Raw genomic sequence first — 24361 nt, forward strand, 5'->3', positions numbered from 1 at the left:
CATCAGAAGTTGCCATTATATATCACACCTTTGATTTTGTGGACACATGATCAAATTATACTTCTGAGTTTACTCACAATCAGTCAAGCGGTCCATTTATTTATCCATCTGCTTGACTGGCTTCATTGGCATTTCTGTATTATTTAAGTTAGCTTGATTTTCAACAATACAGGGTATGTAGCAGGATGCAAATAAGCTCAGGACTTTGAGCCCTTTTTTTAAGTTTCAAATTTAGTTTTCTTCTCAACTTTCATTTCAGTGTGCAGTTCGATTTTCAGTATGTAGAGTGGTTTTTATTTCAGTTTCAGAGTTGGTAGAACAAGTTACAGATTTGGGAACAACCCAATGGAGAAGGCACTAATCTATAAACTCAGGGATTTGTGGTTCTTGGCACCTCCAAGGAGATTTCCATCCCCAAGTTAGAGCCGATGTTAGGGTCCTATAATTATAGGAAATCATATTATTTAGATATTATTTGTTTCTCTCAAGATGAATCTTTTGGCTTTCTGACTCACCCCACTTCCTCTCAATTTAGCATCATGCTTTACTAAGCTTCTTGATTTATCACCCATTTTCCTTATTAGTTCATCTGAATATTACCTCAGCATAAGAAAAAAACCTTCTTTCAAATCATTAAAAATAGGTTTTTGCTACAAAAAGGTTATATATTGTTGAGCTTCTAGTTTTAAAGCCTTGGATTTTATTGAAATTTGCATAAAAGATAAGCCCGAAATATTAGCTCCTGCTACATCTCAATGTGACTTGCGTTCCCAATACCTAAGCCTAGCACACCTAATGCCAACCACAAGTGGGTACCCTTGGGCTTATTTTTTTGAAACATAATGTAACTATGGGCTTATATAAACCATCATGAAGAATGTTCCCTTGCAAATGTGGGATAAATCACATAAAGTAATATATATATATATATATATATATATATATATATATATATATATATATATATAGAGAGAGAGAGAGAGAGAGAGAGAGAGAGAGAGAGAGAGAGAGAGAGAGAGAGAGAGAGAGAGAGAGAGAGAGAATCCTCTTTTTACCCCTTACTTCAAAAAACCCTATTAATATAATGTTTTGGACTTTATATTAATTTCTCCCCACAAGCCTATACTACCTCTTCCCCCTGCAATGTCAACCAATGGCCCACCCTGCACTAAGAAATAAACCCCCTTCATTTTTATTTGCCTCGAGATTGGTAAAAATAAATGAACAGTTAAAATTCCATATCACTTACTCAGCTCATCCAACACTTAACACTCAAAAATCATGCAATATTAGTGGTTTTCCCAACCCACCTTTTTGCTACGTGGAAGCCCCATGTTATATCACATCCTCCAAAATAATACAACCTACCACTTCAAAGCAGTGCGATAAACCATTAACTATTTTGGTTTTGAATCTTATAAATGTTACGGGAATATAGGGTGGATTAATTTCAAGTGAAATACAGAGATATGAGAATGGGGCAATATTTCAGAGCTACAGGTGAAACCATACTTGAGGTAAAATTATATAGCTACAGGAAAAATGAGAATAAAGTTGTGGAATGATATTTAAAAGTAAAATGGTTTTAGAGTGACACATGTGTTGAGATTTTGTATATATTAATTTGGCTAAAATCTCATGGATAATTCCAACAATATAATTTGTTCCTAAACTGATTGCATCAAATCATGTTGAGGAGATATTCCATCCTATTTTGTTGTGATATAATTTATTATTTAGTTTCTTATCTCCATATATAAATCTATAAATTGTAAGCCTGTAGAGTAAAATATATATGTGAGGTGTGAGGAAGAGGAAGTGCAGATGTGGAAATCTGTTGTTGTAATCTCTTGTTGAATAATTGAACAACCGATACTTATGTTTGGTGGACGTAGCCCAAATCTGCTGTTGTAATCTCTTGTTGAATAATTGAAAAGCCGATACTTATGTTTGGTGGATGTAGCCCAGACTGGTTGGTTGAACCATGTTAAATGCTATCTCATGTTTTATGTTGTGTGTGAATTTATATTGTTTTCCACTGTGATTGACTTTAACAATTGGTATCAAAGCCGTGTAGTTCACTGCAGAGGCCAAATAGGAGACTGTGACAACACTGCCTTCTTAAATTTGTTTGGCGAAGAATGCTATGAGCTAGAGCGTTGAGGATGATAAGGATGTGAAATGGCATTATAAATTTTGTGAGGGCCGAGTCTGTAAAGGCCGAGTTCATATTTCCAAAGCCGAGTTCAAATATGTGAGGTGTCGAAGGATGTGAGCTACCAAGCCGTGGGTTGCTGAGAGCTGTGAGCTGCCATGCCAGACACCGTCATCATTAGATATGTTTGCAGAGCATGAATTCTTGGAACCATTGTGTGTGAATTGATGGGAACCACAGTGCGTGAAGTTGGAGACAGGGCGACGTTGATGGTAGCGGTAAGGAGGTCCAAGAAGCTGTGTTTTGATTGCAGTGTTCAGTGTTGGATGAGTTCGATTAACATGGTGCATCAGTTTTTAGCTATAAAAAATTCAATTTAAACTTTCTGTCTCTCAAAGTGTTGACCATTGCATTATACTTGATCAAAAATATTTTCATGCACGTCAACTGTGAGATTCCTCTAGTTACAGTCAGTTTGTGCTTCTATCAAATAGATATAGGAAGAGGATAATGGCCCGTACAAAGTAACCAATGGTGAATAGAGACTTATCCTATTGTTCACGTTGTTCTATTTTTTTTTGTAAGCTACAGTAGTGCCTTTCTTTTTCTATTTATATAAAAACAGGTTGAACCATATACATCGTTTTGGTGGCCTCAACCTGCCCAGATGGGAAACCAAATATGTTGGCCACCTCAAATTATTGTAGGCCATCCAGTAGCAAAAACTCATAAGTCTACCAATCCACGGAAAATAAACTTCGCAACAGCAAATGCTAGACATGTTCTAGAAAGTCATGAGACTACTAAAAAGAAAAGAGAATACTATTCTAAAAAAAAAAACATAATAAACAACTACAAGAACTAAACTTTTCAATCTTCCATGTTCTTAGGTGCTACTGTCGCGTCCCTCATTAACCCTCTCCCACCTGTCTTGCATCCCATCATGCTTCCGCTGCCGTTTCCTACTAACTCTTCCTCCACTCCCCTGTCACCTCGATGCCTTGGGATTCCATTAGGCTTGCATGATGCCCCGGTTTCCCATTGAGTTATTATGAGAGTGTTTGGTGGCCGTCCTTGCCAACCTCTCCCCTTCATTGTCCTTTTGAACGTCTTTTCCCTTTCTCTCACCGCGATCGGGGGCCACCTGTACCTACTACATTGAGCTCGTGTCCTCATTATTATCATGGGTAATGATTGTTTCGAGGGGCTCCCATCTTTGTTCTTCTGTATGTTTCAGCCATATATTTTCAACCTTGCCCCCTTGTTCATTTCATCCCCAATTATCAAGGAAATCTGTTGCCTTATTACCGTCCCTTCTAACATGATTTATGATCTTATACTCAATTCTCTTTATGAGGTTTTCTAGGTCCTGAATTAGGCCCACCATCCTCCAGCTCCGCACCACTTTTTCCCAATCCTTGACATTATTAAGTTTCTCGATCATCTCTATCACTAGCTTTGAGTCTCCCTTTATTTATAGATTATTATATCCATTTTGAATAGCTATTCTTAATCCTTGATAGACTGCCATTGGTTCTGCTTCGTTCTTCCTCATAATACCCCCATGATCTCCATACACCCATCTTGTCCACCATTGATTATCCTAGAAGATGCCTTCGAACCCTACTAGCCTTGTATTTCCTTTGGAGGCTCCATCAAAGTTCAGTTTGATGAAGCCGTCTTGAGGGCGATTGAAATTGGAAAGTCTATGGTTGTGAGTTACAAGATCTTTTTGCTTCTAGGGATGAACCATTCCTTGCTCTAAATGTAGGTATGCCAGGATGTTTTCTTCCTTTGGAGTTGTTTTCCAATATTCTTGATTCCAAGTTTCTGCAAGGATATCTTCTCTTATATGACTTTGGGTTCTTTTCCATATCATATTTGGAGACATTTCTTTGTTTTGAAATATTCTCATGTTTATTTCTTTCCATATCATCCACATATTCAAACCCACCGCTAGACTCCAGGCTCTTCTAACCACCGGGATTGAGAGTTGACCTTACCCCCATTGTTTAATGGTATCTTTAATGTTGTGAGGATCTTTGTTTGTCTTCCCAAAAAGTTTTTTATTTCTTCCCATTTCTGCTGAGTGAATGGGCATGCGTTTAGAAGATGTTCTTGCATTTCTTGGTCTTTCTTACATAAGCAACATATGGGGGGTCCCTGGAATCCACGCTTCTGAAGCCGATCCCATGTTAGAATGTGACCTTTACCCACTAACCATAAAAACAGTGTTACTTTTGGCCACCAGTTACTCTGCCATATTTGTTTCCATGTGGGTGCATTTTCATCTTGCCCTTGCTATGTCATTAGATGGTAGGATTCTTTGATAGTGAAGGTTCCTTTCATGGATTGACCCCATCTAATTATATTCAGACCTATTCTGATACTTATTCTCCTTGACTTCATTTCTCTTATATATAGCTCTCTTTTTTCAGTATCAATATGTCTATCCCACACTTCTGGATCCTTCCAAGTTCTCCAGGTCTCCTCCTGGCTTTCTTCATTCTAGTACTTGCTTACATAATTTAGTACTTCCTCCTTTGCTCATTGACATGTGTTTATAAGGCCCTGCATCACCTTCATTTTGTCTCTTTGCTACTGTTATCACAAAACCATCACAGAGGGTTGCAACTAAGCATGATCTCATGTAACTATTTCAACCTATCTTTAGACCAAAGATCAGCCTCTTTGATCAGAGAGGGCTCTCTCAAAACTCTTAATGAAATTCTTCACACACTAGAGGGTTAACTCTTTGTCTTTTTATGAAAACATAAATGGTTGGATACTTAATAGAAAAAGTGTGTTGTTTTGGGCCACTGTAAGACCTTTTTTGACAGTAATAGTAAAAACAGAGTTATACTCTTCTCAAGATTCTCGAAGTGTTATCATGGTCAAATGAAGTAATGATGGTTTATGTTTTATGTTATTTTATGGTTTTGTTGTATGCAATCACTCAGAACTCATGATTATATGCTCTGATTTCCTGTGTATACAGCCGACTATATGTGGTGGAATTTGTTTGACTTGTGATGTTTAGAGCCTTGATTTCTATGAGATCACTGTGTTTTTTCTTGTTCACTGGATATTGTAGACTCCATAGCCCAATGGGATTCATTTTGGTGTGTTTCCAACCATTTATGTTTTCATAAAAAGACAAAGAGTTAACCCTCTAGTGTGTGAAGAATTTCATTAAGAGTTTTGAGAGAGCCCTCTCTGATCAAAGAGGCTGATCTTTGGTCTAAAGATAGGTTGAAATAGTTACATGAGATCATGTTGAAATCCTTTAATAACCCCAAGTATGGAGTGATGCCAGGTTTCTGATGTGCTGTAGGAGAACAGCTGTCAAAGCCTTCAAGAAAGCATCAAGTCTACGAGGAGAAAAGAATTATTGTTTTAGTTTGATTAGGACTTTATGTAATTATAGTTTAGCATGTATGTAATTAATGCAGTTAGTTTAAGACATGTAGGAGTAGTTAATAGGAGATTCGAACTCATTCTAGAGGGAGAAATGTATTCCTATATATGGTGAAAATTAGAATGTAATAGGGGTTGGACTGTTAATACAAAAACAGAGTTTTTTTAGAGCTTATGGAAAGACTGTTACAGTAATGGAAAACAGGGTTTTTTCTTCCCAAGATTCTCAATGCATCTTTTTGTTCAAATGTGATGGTGGTTTAGTTTATTAATGTTCTTTTTACAGCTTTGTTATGGCACAATCCCTCAGAATTCATATTATATGCTCTGACTTCCTGTGTGCTTGACAAGCTGTGGGTTTTGGTGAAGCATGTTTGAACATCACTCAGAATTCATTTTTTAATGCTCTGACTTCCTGTATGTTCAGCAGGCTTTGATTTAGGTAAATTATGTTTGAACCTCTGATGATGCAAAGAGCCTTGGCTTCTATGAGATGACTGTGATTTGGTTTATTGACTGTGAGAGACTCCATAGCCCAATGAAGAGCAATTTAATGTATGTCCAGCCAGCTATATTTTTATAAATGTGTGAAGAGTTAGCCCTCTGTTGTTGTGATTAATTTTCTATCAAAAGCCTGTGAGAGAGCCCTCTCTGATTAGGAAGGCTAATTCCTAGTCTAAAGTCTGGTCTGAAACAGTTACATGAAGCCTTGCTTGGTTGCAGCCCCTAGTACTGGTTTTGTGATAACAGCTACCAAGCTTGATCCCAGAATTTAGTTGAATTTCCATTACGGATTTCCTAGAATGCATGTTTGGATATAATGTCACTGTTTTAACTGGCCAGGTTCCATATTGTGGAACCTCTTGGCGTTTCCTCAAGTCTTAGGATATCTTCAGTTGTTATGGGCATGTGAGATTTTTGCTTCCAGATTATTTTCCATAGGTCTCCTCCCTCATCCATCTCCACCATAGCTTCGCCCCCATTACTTGGTTTAGGGTATAAGGATCTCTCAGACCCAATCCCCCTTTTGCTTTATTTTTTGTCAAGCCCTTCCAAGATATCAGAACCCATTTCTTTTGTTGCTTTGGCCCTCCCCAGATTAATTTTTTGAATATCTCCACCATTTTTTTGCATGCCCTTTGGGTACCGCCGTTGCTGAAAGAGGGTAGATGGGAATTGCTTGTAAGACCGATCTGAGAAGCATTGCTCTTCCCGCTATATCCAAGTTTTGGAAGGACCAATTTTCCAGTCTATTCTTAAGTTTCTCAATGGTTTGTTTCCAATTCGCCATCATTAAAGGATTAAGGGCTAGTTGGGTTCCTAAGTATTTTGTGGGTAAGTCCCTAGAGCAAAAGCCCAATATTCTAGTCAGGTAGGATTTGACATTACCCGGAGTATTGAAAAGGAATGTACAAGATTTTTCCTTGTTGATTTGAGTAGCTGAAGCTTCCATAAAGAGGTCCAAGATTCTTTTTACTCTTTTTACTTCTCTTAGGGAGACTGCGTAGAAAAGCATAATATCATCTACAAATTGCTGGTGGGTAATCGGTAGGTTGTTTCCCCATAACCTCAGCCCTTTGATTTTCCTTTCTCTCAGTTATTTCTTGATATATCTTCCCAGTCCTTCTGCCGCAATGATGAACAGAAATGGGGACAAAGGATCCCCCTGCCTCAGCCCTCTTCTGGCATTGAAAGTTGAAGTTGGCGTTCCGTTCAAAATAATGGAGAAATTTGGTGTGGAAATCATATCATACACCCACTTTATCCACCTATTAGAAAAACCAAATGCCCCTAATACTGATTTAAGGTATTCCCAGTTCAGATGGTCATATGCCTTTGAGAGATCCAGTTTGATCATCATTCCCACTTCCTTCTTATATTTCAAGGAATGCACCACTTCCTGAGATACTACTAAGCCATCTAGGATTTTCCTCCCTTCCACAAACCTGGATTGTTCTAGAGAGATAATGCTTGACAGAATTGGCTTCAGACTTTTGGCCATCGGAGTGGCGACAATCTTATAAATTACATTACATAGAGCATTGGGTCGAAAACCCTAGGTGATATCAGATTTAGCAGTTTGGGAATAAGGGACAAGAGGGTTGAGTTTAGACCAGGACATACCTTATGATTTCTTCATGACTCTTCTACCACCTCCAAAATGTCTTGCACCAAGAATTTCAGCCCCCTTCGTAGAGTTCCACTGTGAATCTGTCTGGTCTAGAAGCTTCTGGTCTTTGAATATGTTCCCAAATTATTCTATATTCCATTTTTTAATCTTCTCCTTGAGCTCTTTTAATTTTAATTGGAAGGTCTGCATTCTACTTCTTCCCCTCTGTTGGCTCTAATTCCACCAGTCTTCCACTTTTGTCATGAACTTCTAATCTCTGAGCCAAAAGGCCTCGAAAATAAAAGGGTATTTTTTTGGACTAGCTTTAATGTCAATTTCTAGTTGGATCGGCCAATGATCTGAACCCATTCCTAGTAGGATCATTGTTTCAATAAATATATTCCTATTTATTATTTGTTCAGATATTAAGAATCTGTCCAGTCTTGATGCAATTTGGTTTATACCTCCTCTTCTGTTGTTCCATGTGTGAATCCCATTTATTGTGGGTATGTCCACCAATCTTTGTTCCATTATCATATCACCAAAGGCTTCCATATCTGGATCTGTTCTTCTCAGGCCTCCTCGTTTTTCCTCTAGGGATGTGATCATGTTGAAGTCACCTCCTACAATCCATGGTGAATCTGGGAATAAGCTTCAGATTGTTCCCACATTTTGAAGAAAGCTCCTACGTTCTCCTGTTAAATGTGGACTGCATACCTTTGTCAGAAGGACCCATTCCCGAGAACCTATATTCCTGAATTTTCCTGAAATAATTCAGGACATGCTTACCCAATTTTCAAATTGAACTTCCTCTGGGTTCCAAATAATTTTCCAACCCCCTGCACTACCTATCGCATCCTGACCCATTATTTCATAATGGGGATTAAATTTACTCATTATCACTTTCAATTTTTGTTCACTAATTTTTGTTTCTTGAATAATCATTATGCTAGGTTTATCTTTTTTCAACCTGTCTCTCAGTTATCTATGTTTCCCCTTACTATTCAGACCTCTAATGTTCCATGTTGTAATTATCATTTTAGCAATTTGAGGGGTTGTTGGAATACCTATGAAATAGGTATGACTCTTCCTAAATTGACCAACATATCTCCAACCATTTGAATGGTTTTTCTCATAGGTCTTCTTCCTCGTTTTCTTCCACCTTTTCTAGCATTACCCATTTCTGTGCCTTGGCCTCCTTGTGCTCCTAGCTATTTTGGTTGGTTTGCTATGGCTATCCCTCCTTTCTCCTTATATTTTTGGAACATGTCCTTGTATAATTTCTTTTGTTCTTCTGGTATGAATCATTCATCCAGATGCCTCCATTCATGCAGAAGTCTCTCCATTACTTGTTCCTCTTCACTCCCTTTGTCCTTTTGTGGATCTATCTCCATTTGGGTTTGGTCTTGGGGGGTTCCCATGCTTTCTCCTTCCTTCTCTTGTTCCAAATTTGTTTGCATTGTGTCTTTTTCTTTGTCCCCTTTTGAAGGTTCCACTAGTTCGCGTTCATTGTCTTCCCTTTCCCTTTCCATTTCCTCTTCCTCTAGTACGCTGAACTTGTTTTGGTTTTCTTGGGTTACTGTTTTGACAGATGGTTTTAGAGGGAATGATCCTTTTTGAGATTTCCTTCTAGTAAGCACTTCTGTGAAACCTTCGTCGTCTTCCTTGTTTTCCTCTGTCTCCTTCTTCTCTTCCTCTCCCTTTCCTACTACTGCTCTAGATGCATTCAAGGGACATTGTTTGAAGACATGTCCATATTCATGGCATCTTCTATAGCAGAATGGGATATGCTCATAAGCGACTCGTTGTTGCGAGACCTCGTCATGGTACTCTACTTCGATATACTCCGGAAGCGGTTCTGTGATATTCATGTATACACAGATCCTGGCATAGGACGTATATCTTCCTCTTTTAGTGGTCTCAACTACTTTGAAAAATGTCCCAATTGTGTTTCCTATTCCTTCCAGAATCTCTAGATCCCAGAACTTGATTGGGAGTCCAAACAGTCTGACCCAGATAGGTGCCGCTAGCATTTTTTCTTTGTCTGGGTTGTAGCATTCCTCCCAGTGCCTCATAAATAGACCAATGTTGTTCAAGAAGTAGGGTCCTCCCTCAAAAATCCTCTCCTTATCTTCTAGGTTAGCGAAAATGACTATGAAAAAACCCTTTGCCCCTAGTTTTAGGTCTATGTGTCCCTTGGGCTTCCATCTCTGTTGTATCCATTTGGCCAGATCCTTCTCAGATGGCTAGGTCCCCACAAACTTACAAATCAGAGCATGATCTTTCATGTATCCAGATTTTGGTGCATCCAATCACATGTGCATTCATAAAGAGTGGTTTAAAACTTATAAATCAATCAATGATGGAGTAGTTTACATGGGAAATTATGTCTCATGTAATTTTGTGGGAATTGGAAGCATCCAGATTAAAATGTTTGATGGGACAATTAAAATATTAACTGATGTAAGACATGTACCTGAACTCAGAATTTTTTTTATTTCTCTAGGAGTGCTAGACACAAATGGATATAAAACTTTTATTCAAGGTGGAGTAATGAAAATTTATAAAGGAATCCTACTAGTAATGAAATCAAATAAGGTTGGAAATCTTTTTCAGTTAGAAGGAATAACAGAGTTAGATTATGCTTCAATTGTATCTGAAAACGACAGTGATTCTATTCGACTATGGCGTCAACGATTGGGCCATGTGAGAGAAAGAGGACGAAAAAATTTATCTGATCGTATGTTACTTCCTAGTTTAAAGTCTTTCAAGTTAGATTTCTGCAAACATTGTATATATGGGAAACAAAGCAAGCAGAAATTTAAAACTGGAAAACATACTAGCAAGGGGATCCTTGATTATATCCATTATGATGTTTGGGGCCCATCTCCTACAACGTCATATGGAGGATCATAATATTTTGTATCTTTTATAGATGATTTCTCTAGCAAAGTATGGGTCTACATGTTGAAAAGAAAGTTTGATGTATTCACCGTTTTCAAGCAGTTTAGAGGATTAGTAGAAAATATCACTGGAAAAACCATTAAATGTTTAAGACCTTACAATGGTGGTGAGTTTACCTCAAAGGAATTTGATAATTATTGCAAGGAAGTTGGGATAGAAAGACATAGAACTACTGCTTATACTCCTCATCAAAATGGATTTGTTGAACGCATGAACAAGACTCTTTTAGAGAGAGTAAGAAGTATGCTAAGTAACGCCAATTCGCAGAAGGAATTATGGAAAAAATCAGTATCTACGGGTTGCTATTTGATAAATCAATCACCATCAACTACAATAGGATGCAAAATTCCGCAAGAGGTATGGAAAGGTCATCCTTGCGGTTATTCTAAACTGAAAGTTTTTGGTTGTGATGCATATGCTCTAATTCCGAAACATCAGCATTCTAAATTAGATCCTAAATAAAAAAGATATATCTTTCTTGGATATGGTGATGGGATTAAGGGATACAGGTTGTGTGATCCTACTACTCACAAGATCATCCTTAACAGAGATGTTAAATTCAATGAATTTTCACTTGATAATCCAGATGTAGATACTAAAATGAAACAGGAAAATGTATCTAAGCTTCAACATATTCCGTTTGAAACCAGTTCAAATATTGATGATAGTAAAGATGAACAAGTTTTAGATTAAGATCATGAAGAAGTTCCTACAAATAATAATCAGCAAATTGTGGAAGAACCAAAAACATCTTTAAGAAGGTCCACAAGAATCAGATATCCTCCTAAAAGGTATGATGATTATGTTACTTCATTTGCTTTAACCGCTAATGATGATGAACCTTTATGCTATCAGGAAGCTGTAGAAGGTTCTAACAGTGATAAGTGGAAAGAAGCTATGAAGGATGAAATAATGGCATTATACAAAAATGCCACATGGGACCTCATAGAACTTCCCAATGATAGAAAAAATGTGGGATGTAAATGGGTTTACAAATTGAAAAGGGGTGTTGATGATAAATAAGATAGGTACAAAGCAAGGCTGGTCACAAAAGTTTTTTCTCATAAACTAGGAATTGAATTTCATGAGATATTTTCACCGGTTGTTAAAATTGTTTCAATTTGGGTTGTGTTAGCATTAGTTGCATTACTTGATTTAGAATTACAACAACTATATGTTAAGAATGCATTCTTACATGGAGATTTAGATGAAGAGATTTATATGGAACAACCTAAAGGGTTTGTTCAAAATCGCAACAAGAAATTTTTCTGTAGGCTTAAGAAATCATTGTATGGTCTGAAGGAGTCGCCTCGACAATGGTACAAGAAATTTGGTTCTTTCATGATAAGCCAAAATTATATAAGACATGAATATGATCATTGTGTTTACTTTAAGAAATTAAGTAATAGAATATTCATTATGTTATTATTATATGTTGATGTTATGCTTTTAGCAAGAAAAATCACTACAGAGATCATTAGGATAAAGGCTAAGATGGCTAGGACGTTTGATATGAAAGATCTAGGAGAAGCAAGAAAGATTTTGGGCATGGAAATTTTCAGAGATAGTAGCAATGGTAAGCTGTGGTTATCACAACAGAAGTATATTGAGAAAATACTCTTAAGGTTTGGTATGAACAATGTGAAGCCAATTTCAGTCCCTTTACCTTCCCATTTTAAGCTTTCTTCAAGTTTATGTCCTAACAAAAATGAAGAAAAGGAATATATGTCTCGAATTCCATATGCCAATGTAGTAGGTTGTTTGATGTATGCGATGATTTGTACACAACCAAATATTTCACATGCAGTTCAGGTTGTTAGAAGGTATATGGAAAATCCAGGGAAAGAACACTCGTCAGCAGTGAAATGGGTACTTCAGTATTTGAGAGGCAAAAGTGATTATTGTATCACTTATAATAGTAGTGAATTTGTTTGCGGATATGTTGATTCCAATTTTGCAGGTGATTTGGATAAGAGAAGGTCAACGTCAGGATATGTCTTTACTCTTGTAGGTGGAGCTATTAGCTGGATGTAAAAGCTACAAAATATTTTTGCTTTATCCACTACAGAAGCATAATACATAGCTGCTTCACATGATTCCAAAGAAGCGGTTTGGTTGAAAGGTTTGTTCGTTGAGTTTGGTAAGTTACAAGACAACATTAATTTACTTTGTGATAGTCAAAGTGCAATTCACTTGGCTAAAAATCCAACCTATCATAGTAAATCAAAGCATAATTATATATATATAAAGTACCATTTTGCAATTACTAAAGCTATTTGAAGGCATATGAAAAAAAACAACTTGAAATTTTAAAACCTGACTGACCTGATGACAAATCTCGTGGGAAAAGAATTCTGTAAAATAGAGCTCCAATGTCATATCTTGTCAATGTCCTGTTGACTGAAACATCTGTTAAAAATCCAAAATGGCTTAAAAACAAAATCCATCGTTATAATAGAGTTCGGTCAATGTCCGACTAACTGAGACATCGGTTAAAAAGTCTAAAATGGCTTAAAAACATAATCCAAAATGGCTTCAGAAACAAGGTAGAGCAACATTTATTATTTCCATCAGCGAATATACTAATGAAACTTTTGTTCAAGTTGCATACTAATCTCAAAATGATTAATTAAAGGTGTTGCAGACATATCAAAGTTATATAAATAACACGTTGTAATTTCGTAAATGAAATCACTATAAAAATACAGAACTAAAGCAAGAGATCAAAGTTATATAAATAACACATTGTACTTTCGTAAATGAAATCACTTTATAAAAATACAGAACTAAAGCAAGAGATCTGTGAACTCTGGATGCGCAGAAGAGGAAAGTCTGCCGGTAGATGGACCAAAGCCGCATGGTAAATATTGAAAATTGTTGTGAAAGGATGAAGAAGTTGAACTGTTGATTCAAGATTAAACAGTGCAGAGTAACAACTTAGGAAATTCTTCACAGAAAAAACAGCAACTAAAGGAGTTCTTCCCGGAGAGAACTCCTCGGTGCGTAAATATAAAAATCTAAAACGGTAACAGTAAATTAATCCACATATGTCATTCTATAACAATATAAGCAAACTGAGAACTACAATCTAATATTCAACTAAAGGAGTTCTCTAATATTCAACTAAAGGAGTTCTTCACCGAGAGGGAACCCCTCAGTGCGTAAATATAAAAATCTAAAATGGTAACATTAAATTAATCCACATATTGGTCATTCTATAACAATATAAGCAAACTGAGAACTACAAACTAATATTCAACTTGCTTCGCTAATATTCAATCGTTTAAGTTGAGAACTACAAGCTTGTCTTGGAGTAACACCACCTTACGTATGCATACTGGACATGAATGCTTACGATCAAACCATAACAGAATGCAGTTTGCATGAAAACTATGTGTGCACGGTAATTGTTTTGCAGAATGTTCCGTGGAAAACGTATCGTGACAGATAGGGCACATTTCCACATCCCCGCTTTCATTTTCTTGGCGATTTATAACTGCTGGCAACGCATCGATTGCTGCACGAAAACTGCTATTTACCCAAACTTCCCCCTCTTCCTCTTCTTCTTCTGAGTGATCTGAAAAGTCAGTGATGCCAATATCGATATATTCAATATTATAATGGAATTTATATGTATCGTACTCCAGATGTTGTTTGATATCAAGCCACGTGAATTTGGAATTCCAAATAATTTGAATTCTAATGATTCCCTCGCCAAAATCATATATAAATCTGAGAACGATTACATTCTCCGCCAACGTAAATGTTAGGAGATAGTCCTCATTTCCTCTGATAACTCTGCGATCTATGCTCTCTCCCTGCCACTGTTCGTCCAACTCACGTAGACGAACATTGTTCTGCAATTCGCTTCTACTAACATTCTGCAGTGCACTTCTACTAACAGTCACGCTGGACACCAAATGCTCCGCATCTACATGATCTTCGCTTCGGGGCCTTTCAGTGGTTGTAATTGCCTCTGTTGGGTTTGCGTTTACTGTGGCTTCCACCTCTCTCAGAATATTAAGAACCACTTCTCTGTCACTGGTTTCTTCGAATATTCTTTCCCCATGACTCCATTCTTCTTCCAATATTCTTTGCCAATGACTCCATTCTTCAGTGGTTGTTGCCTCTGTTACGTTTAGTGTGGCTGCCACGTCGCTCAGAATACGGAGAGCCACTTCGTCCTCGTTATTGTTATTGTTAATGCTTCTGTTGCCTTCTTCCATTCTTTCAACAATAGATCTGATCAAGAGATATGAAGTTTCGGGCAGCTCCACAATAGATCTGATGAACAGATATGAAGTAGATCTGATTAAGAGATATGAAGTTTCTTCCCGCTCAACAATAGATATGAAGTTTCCTGCAGCTCCAAAGATATGAAGTAGATCTGATCAAGACTTATGAAGTTAGGCCCAGCGAGATATGAAGTTTCGCGCAGCTCCACAATAGATCTGATCAAAAGATATGAACTAGATCTGATCAAGAGATATGAAGTTTCACCCAACTCAACCAAGAGATATGAAGTTTCGCCAGGTCAACAAAAGATATCAAGTTAATCGCAGCTCAACAAAACATCTGATCAAAAGATAGAAGTTTCCCGCAGCCCAAGAGCAGATCTGAAAAGATATGAAGTTTGGAGCAGGTCAGCAATAGATATGAAGAGATATGAAGTTTCGCGCAGCTCAACAATAGCAAGTTCTCGATTGTTGCTCTGAATAGATCTTTGATTTATATATACATAACAGTTCACATTTTTTGATTGTATAAAGCCGACAATGACATTGCCTTTTGACCCTTTCATATGTAAATTAATGGGCTTTTAATGTTTAATAAAATTAAAAAAAAAATTATAGATATATTTTCATTTTACCATTATGAATAGAAATGATAATAATTATTTTAGAGTATTTGTTTTTTTGAAAGCACTTTAGATAAGACAAGTTTGGGTAAATTAGGCTCAAATCTCCTTACTAACATTGTATGGCGTCATCACACCCAAAAATAGAGTTGTCCATATCTACTCTGTTATGCCCATAAAGCCTTATGGAAACCATTAATTTACCTAATCTAAATTCCATTCATTTAGTTATTTGTAAAAAATAAAAAGTTACGATAATAATATTTTATTTTATATATGATATTTGGATTAAGATATAACATTGAATTAAGACAAGTTCTTACTTGTCTATCTACAAAATGAGTGGAAGAATCAAATCTCTTTTCACTCTAAATGAATTTTTTATTTGAATTTAATGATTTTATTATTAATTATAATTAAAATGATTGATTATTTAAGTTATATTTTATTTTTACTTGTATTTTTATGCAAACAAAATGTGTTATGCATCTCTACATATTAGGAGGAAGAGTGTCTCTCAACCTAATTACTTTTTAACTATTTGTAACTTTGTAATTGACTCCACATGTAAATGTTTACAAATATTTACACTACAACAACATCTAGTACATAACTTTTTTCTTTTAAATTTACTCTAAAAATTGTTATAAAATAAAAATAAAATTAAATATTTATTAAATATTTTGATTTTGAAATAAGTTATAGTTTTTGCACAAGTGATGTTGATAAGCCATGGTATTAGCCCTTGGTATTCTTACAAGGTCTATTTACAAGTTAATAATATTTATGGTAAAATAGGATATCTGTGTTTAAGAAAAGTTAATAATATTTGTTGTAAAATAGGATATCCATGTTTAAGAATTTTTAAGTATTAAGTTTTGATTTAAATAAATGTTATAAAATTAAATTAAAATAAAATATTTATAAAATATTTTGATTTTGAAATGAGTTATGGTTTTTGAGCATGTGGTATTGATAAACAATGGTGTTGGCCCATGGTATTGTAACAAATCCAAATCAATAATATCCATGGTAAAATGGGGTTGGATATCCATAATTAAGAATCTAGTTATATTGTGAGTATGAAATTTTTATGTTCTTATTAATTAAATTTAATATGTTTACAAAATAATTATTTTAATTTATATGGTAAAGTTGATATTAATTTATACATAACACGCCCACATATATATAGGCTAGCACCAAATTTCTTAAGAGTGGTTGAATGTATCTCGTAGGAGCATAAGCTTTTTTCCCTTATGGAAATGAAACTCAATCCACATTCATAAATAACAACTAATAATATTGATCCTCTTTAATTCATGATTAAGTCATAATAATTTGTTATCAAATAGTAAAACTACCTTCTTTATTAATTAATAACTAAGTTATAAGAATTATATAAATCTAAAACTTGAAGATTAATTCACATTATATATAAATTATATTACAACATTCTTTCTTAGAGGCTTACCTAAAAGAAAAATATCCTTTTCCATTTGGACATTATACTCCTAGACCAAAGGGTTCATGTATATTTTTTTACATGCCATTGTACATAAGGAAATAACATATTAAGACAATATCTTATATTTGTGCATGAAGACTATTATAAAATGAGAAAATAAACATCAATCTATGACACATGGTGCATTGTCTTCAATATGTTGATCAACTAGCTCCTTATAATCACACTTCTTGGTTTATTTAGACCCAAATTGTTTTAAGTTTTCCTCAAGGATTATGGGATTCACTTGTGTTCCTGACAAGATACACGAATTCTCTCTCTCAAACTTGATTTCATCTCCATCTTTCATTTGAGAAACCATTCTACGTATTATAAAGATTTCTCTACGTATTCATGCTTCAAAATTTCCCTCAAAGATATTGATGCCATGGAGAATGTCCCACTAGTATTCCTCCTTGTTTTTTTAGAGCTTGAGTAATAAGAGTTTTGAAAATCTACTAAGTGTTTTCTATTGTAAGGAAAATTGTTTCCAAGTGCTAAGAATATACCAAGTCTTTAACCTGTCCATCCAATATTTCCAATATTTTATTGTTAGTACAATTGCTTCCTTTTTCCTTAACCATTTTTTTCAATTTCCACTTTAGCTAGCTGAAGGAACCTTTTATGGAAGTTATTTTCTACCTCTATGGCCTCCTTCTCAGCTCTAGGCACATACATTATATTCTTAGAGCCCAAGGCCCTCAAGGTGAAATCCTTTTGTTTTTAGGAGTTCGAAGTTTTGGGGCTACCTCATTTGATTTCATCTTATAAATGGTTGGTATCTTACTAGAGAAATCAAACCTCCCATCACTAGAACATCAAAATTAACTGACTCAAAAGTGTGTATCAAAAGCTAGGTCACCATAAATAACAGGCTTAAACTCAAACACTTTGGAGCCTATGTTAACCCTTAATATCTTGGCATAGGGTTAATACTAGTGAATTATCAAGAGTTAACCAATTTGATGCTAGGAGGTTGGATATAGAAATGTTAGATATGTTGCTCTAAGGTTGGATATAGAAATGTCAGCTATGTTGAAGGATCAGTATGTTAATGACTTCTTAGTGATGAAGAATATGCTCACTATGGTCTTTGTGAGGAGTCACTGCAATTGTTCAATTAGATGCAATAGAATGGGATGACAATGCATAATTTCACCTTTTCCACTACTTAGTGCTAGTTTAGGATGCAGTTCCATATAATAATCATTAAATTTAGGCTGGACTCAAATATCTTTGTGGAGAATGTTCTTGTTGACCTGTAAGCCAAATGTGGCAGCATAGAAGAGTTGTGCTTAGTCTTTGACAATATGTTTGGATAGAGGTACTTTTCCCAAGATACAATGATTACTAGATATGTTGATATTGCTTATAGTGAGGAAGCACTGCATGATCTCAGTGGGTAATGAACCTACCTTGTTGATGTTGAAGGATGAATGAGATGGAGTGGAAAAACACATAGGGAATGTGCATCAACAAGCTACCAATATTCTTGAAATTCCTTTGGATGTGAGTTTGAAACTATACAAAGGCTCATATTTGGACATGCATTCAAGATTGTAAAGAAAGATGAAATGTGCTCCCCATGATTGGGCAGGGTTGTAGGAGTTGGTTGTTATGGTGGCCCCATGCTTTGCCTTCTAGCAGCCCTATTCCTTCTGACTCATTTCTAGCCATGGCACGTGTTTTAAATTAACATCAAGATGTCTTAGTTCAATTGAAATAAGATAATAGTTTTAGGGCTTACTATAGTATATGTAAGAACCCAACATCCATATAAACCTAGAAATATCGCACTTCCACCATACATTGATACCAACATGTAACACATGTACTTACAACTCTAAACAACTTATCAAGGAAAAAAAAAAAATCATCTAGGAGTGTTTTCACCTTAGATCCTGATTTACTAAATAACTTAAAGTTTATGTTGGTAAGTTTCATGCCGTATAACATATGATGGTAACTTACACATCTGTGCATGACATATTATAAGTTATAACTCAACCTTTATGTCTACCACTCGGTTATAATTTATAAGTATATGAAATGGATATGAAAGTAACATTATAATTTATATCATATGGATTGACAACATGATTTCTGAATGAGAATGTAAGACAACTTCCCGAATGAGTAAGCTTTTTGTGTATGTATGCCTCGAATTCATTTTATTAGCCAACATAAACCCTTGAATGATTCCTATGAAGCAGATTTTATGGTTGTCTTTTGGTTTGGGAAATATACCCTATTATATAAGTAGTCACTTTAATGTTTTTGTGTTTTAAATTTACAGAGATTTTGTTTTGAAGTGTTTACTAGCGATGGATATATTCTGAGAGCATAGAAGGAAATTGGAAACCAAATATTGGATTTTAATAAAACTATAATAATATATTTGGAATAAGAGTTACTTTCTAGGTAAGATAAAGCTTCATAGTAATGAGTCTTTAATGTTAATCAGCTCTAATGGTATGACAAAGCTTCTAAAAAAGGAACAAAGAGGTGTAATTGAACAATTATGTTCGCTAGATGTTTCCACATCGGAATCATCTATTTCTCCAGATCTCCAAAAATTCCTGGACAATTCCAAGGTATTTGAGACTCCCAAAGGTCTCCCACCTATGGGTGATCATGATCATGCTATTCATATGATTCCAGGAAGTGTTCCTCCAAACATCAGGCCGTACAGATATCCCTATGTCCAAAAGAGTGAAATTGAACGTATGGTTGCATAAATGCTAGAGGCTGGTATAATTCAACCGAGTCAAGGTTCTTTCTGTGCTCCAGTACTATTGGTGCACAAGAAGGATGGATCATGGTGCATGTGTCTGGATTATAGGGAGCTCAACAAGCTCACTATTAAAGATAAGTTCCCCATTCCTGTCATTGATGAATTACTGGATGAATTGCATGGATCAATTTACTTCACCAAGTTGGATCTTCATTCAGGATATCATCAAATCAGAATGAAGACTCGAGACATTCCGAAAATAGCATTTAGAACTCATGAGGGTCATTATGAATTTTTGGTCATGCCTTTTGGCCTTACCAATGCACCTTCAACATTTCAAGGTTTGATGAATTCAATTTTCAAACCATTCCTTAGAAAATTTCTGTTAGTATTTTTTGATGATATACTAATCTACAGCAAGTCTTGGAAGGGTCATGTTGAACATGTTGATAGGGTGCTACAACTATTGTAGGAGAAACAATTTATTTAAAAAGATCCAAATATTTCTTTGGAGTCCAAGAGGTGGAATATCTTGTTCATATTATATCTCATGAAGGAGTTAAGGTAGACCCTAGCAAAATTAAAGGCATTAAGGAATGGAAAATCCCCACATCGATAAAGCATCTGCGAGGATTTCTCGGGTTGACAGGGTATTATCATAAGTTTGTTAAGAATTATGGGAGAATAACAGCACCTCTAAAAATAATTTTGAAGAAAGATGCATTTTCATGGACTCCGGAAGCAACAAAGGCCTTTGAACATCTTAAAGAGGCAATGTGCCAAGCACCGGTCTTAGCTACACCGGACTTCACAAAAACCTTTATTGTGGAATGTGATGCTTCAGGAAATGGAATTGGTGCTGTTCTAATGCAAGATGAAAGAACCATTGCTTTTTAAAGTCGTCCAATCAAGGGAAAGTTTTTAAGCAAAGCTATTTATGAGAAGGAAATGTTGGCAATACTCCATGCACTTAAGAAATGGTGACCCTACCTAATGGGAAGACACTTCAAGGGAAAAACAGATCATGATAGCCTTAAATACTTTTTAGAACAAAGATTATCCTCTAAAGAGAAACAAAATTGGGTCGCAAAGATGTTGGGTTATGACTTTGAAATCATCTACAAAAAAGGGAAGCAAAATGTGGTTGCAGATGCCCTCTCAAGAAAGTAGGAGGATGTGGAAGCATTGTTGTGCACCATTTCTATTATCCAACCAGATTGGATAAACAAAGCAAGGGGGAATGGAAGAATGACGAAGAAGTGTGGGCACTTATTCGAAAGTTATAACAAGATTCTAGTACGTCTGATACATTTAGCCGGAAAAATGATTCATTATGGTACAAAGATCACTTATACCTCTGTAAGAATTCCTAGCTAAAACAAAAGATTCTTATGGAATTGCACACTTCTCCCTTAGGAGGGCACTCAAGATTCTTAAAAACTTACCACAGGGTTAAGAAGGAATTTTTTTGGGATGGCCTTAAATCAGATATTCAAAAGTTTGTGGCAGAATGTTTGGTTTTTCAACAAAATAAAGTTGAGAAAATTAAGACATCGAGTCTATTACAACCTTTATCCATTCCAAGACAACGTTGGGAGGAGGTTTCAATGGATTTTATCACAGGTTTACCCAAGTCTGAGGGAAAGAGTGTCATCATGGTGGTATTTGACAGACTTACCAAGTATGCACACTTTTGTGCATTATCACATCCGTTTAAAGCCAATACAGTTTCTACTGCATTTATGGAAATAGTTCAAAATCTACATGGAAACCCAAAGATTATTGTAAGTGACAGAGATCCCATTTTCACTGGAAATTTTTTGACAGAATTATTTTCTTGTCTTGGTACTCAGTTAGCTCATAGCTCATCTTATCATCGTCAATCTGATGGGAAAACTGAGATAGTAAACAAATGTTTGTAAGGATATCTTCGTTGCTTTGTATTTGATAAACAGACACAATGGGCCAAATGGTTGCCTCTGGCGGAATGTTGGTATAACACTTCCTTCCATATAGCAACAAAAATGACCCCATTTATGGCACTTTATGGGTATCAAACACCATCCATCACATCATATTTAAGAGAAAATTCTAAGGTTGAGGCATTGGAACATCACATCGAACATCAACAACAAGTCCTCCAACTCTTAAAGGATAACCTCGTGTTGGCACAAAATAGAATGAAACAACAGGCAGATCAACATCGCAATGAAAGAAGTTTTGATGTAGGTGATTGGGTATTCCTACGGCTACAACCATATAAGAAAATGTCCCTCGAGCAAGCTAAGAAGGATAATAAATTATCACTAAAGTATTATGGTCCGTACAAGGTGTTGCAAAAGATTGGTACTATGGCATACAAATTGGAGCTTCATGTAGCTTCTCGTTTGCACCCAGTTTTTCATGTTTCATGTTTAAAGAAGGTTATAGGTGACAAGCTCCCAATTTAAACAATATTTCCAGAAATTGACGAGGAAGGAAAAATTATATTAGAACCGGAAGCAGTCACAGAAACAAGAACTCGACAGCTACGAAATCGATCAATTTCAAAGTATCTTATCAAGTGGAAGAACTTATCCGTTGAAGATTCCACATGGGAGGATCAGAATTTTATACAGAAGTATCCAGAACTACTCAAGTGTTGAGGACAACACTTTTTTGAAGGAGAGGGGCATGTTGGGTACCTATAATACTAGTGATACCACATTACGATTATAGTTATACCCCTTATTAATATTGTTGTGCCCCTATTTCCCCCATATTGTTATTACTGTGCCCCATAGAATCCCTCTATTGTTATTTTTGTGGCTTTATATTATTATTGTTAGGTCGGCTCGGTTATATTGTGACTCCTTAGACTCCTATATATAGAAAGGAGGCTTTGTCATTTCAATAATCCAAGAATTGTTCATTTATGTAATGTAAAGGAGGTTTCCCCCTCGAAGAGACTGAATTCTACGGTGTTGATCTATCTTTTCTATCTTTTCCTACGCTGGTTTCATAACATATTTCTTCAGACTCGATGAGGGATGTAATCAACTATAATATCAATATATCATCTCCTCTCCCCTTAGGCCTTCCTATGGAGGTTTATTTATACATATACAAATTAGTTTTTTCAGTTGGGAAATAGTTGGACCACAGGCTATAGTAGGAGAGTAACCGGTAAAACCCTTAAAATCCACCCAAATTTAAGGAGATTATTTATTTTTTAATGTTTTAACACACATACATGGGTTTGGTATATGCTCACCCACATGTACATGGTTTTTATACAGGGAAAAGTAAATTATGGTAAGTAAAACGTTGTTTTTTAGAATTTGGACCAAGTCTGGAAAGGAAGGGTTTCCCTAGGCCATAAATAGAGCATAAAATCTAACAAGAGTGGTAAATGGTGCTATAACATATGCCCCTAATATATAAGGTCAGAAGGTGTCATGACCACTGAAATGTATTAATTTTTTAGAAGGAGTTCACCAGAATTCAGAGGAGTTCACCAGAATTCAGCCTGCCGAGCTAGTCAAAGATATCAGAAAGAAGATGTTGTCTAAGGTGGGCATTCCGATGCTCAAAGGTAATAAAGCATGTCTACATGTCATGTGAAAAAGTGGATCCAATATGCATACAAGTATAAAGGAACTGGGAATACATAGTGGATCATTCGATCATATCCATAGAAGTACGTGTCCCAATATCACATATAAACAACTGATAAACGATGCTAAAGTAGAAAGTTGATCATTGAAGTCATGAAGCTCATCCAAAAAATACCAAGTCAAATGGTGGAACAAATGGTACTACACACAACTCAGGTGCCAACATATAGGATGCCGTTGTAATGAACTACAACATATAAGGTGGATGGTGTCAACTAGCAGAAACATGAGAAACTGACAAGTGAACCAAGAAATGTCGATGCAAACCTGAGGTCTTCACCGACCATCGCAGTACATTTCTTCACGATGGGAATAAATGATCTAAATTCGACCATGTGAGAAATCTTTTGATTACCGGTCATTGATGTATATTGTTAACAAACACAAGACTACTCACCAATAATCATGATGAAAGTCAAGATACCCAGTACAATCTAACAAGTGCAAATAAATGAGTTGTAGTCGAACACTCAGAAGAATCTATCAATTAGGAGAAAATGATGTTTTCCCACTATCAATAGCGAAGGAGTCTACCACTGATGATTGCAAATCCTACGGTACTGCCAAATGGACTCTAGATCTTCTTCGGAGAGCAAGGAGTTGAAGTTGATGGGAAACGATTCCCTAGAAGGAAGGAATTAACACGTTCTTCATCAATATAACACGAGTGTAAGCCATACGACAATAATGTTGAAGGAATCGGGAGAATAAAGCTGTAGGAACCAAACCGAAGCACGTTTCTAGCATACAGAAGATGTAGCTAGCGCATGATAGAAACCCTCTAGACCAACCAATAATGAATGTTGACATAGAGGCAAGGAATCCACCAATAGGGTCAAATGGAAACCAAGGTACTGCATGAATCCCAATGTGTGATAATGAAATATGATATGGAACACAAGGGAAACCACTCAGTTAAAGACCCGTGATATTGATTGATGCTTAGAATAAGGTGACCTA

This window comes from Pinus tabuliformis, chromosome 7 (assembly GCF_031772625.1).
Source record: "Pinus tabuliformis cultivar Carrire ecotype Pingquan chromosome 7, CPIR1, whole genome shotgun sequence".
NCBI classification, from domain to species: Eukaryota; Viridiplantae; Streptophyta; class Pinopsida; order Pinales; family Pinaceae; genus Pinus; species Pinus tabuliformis.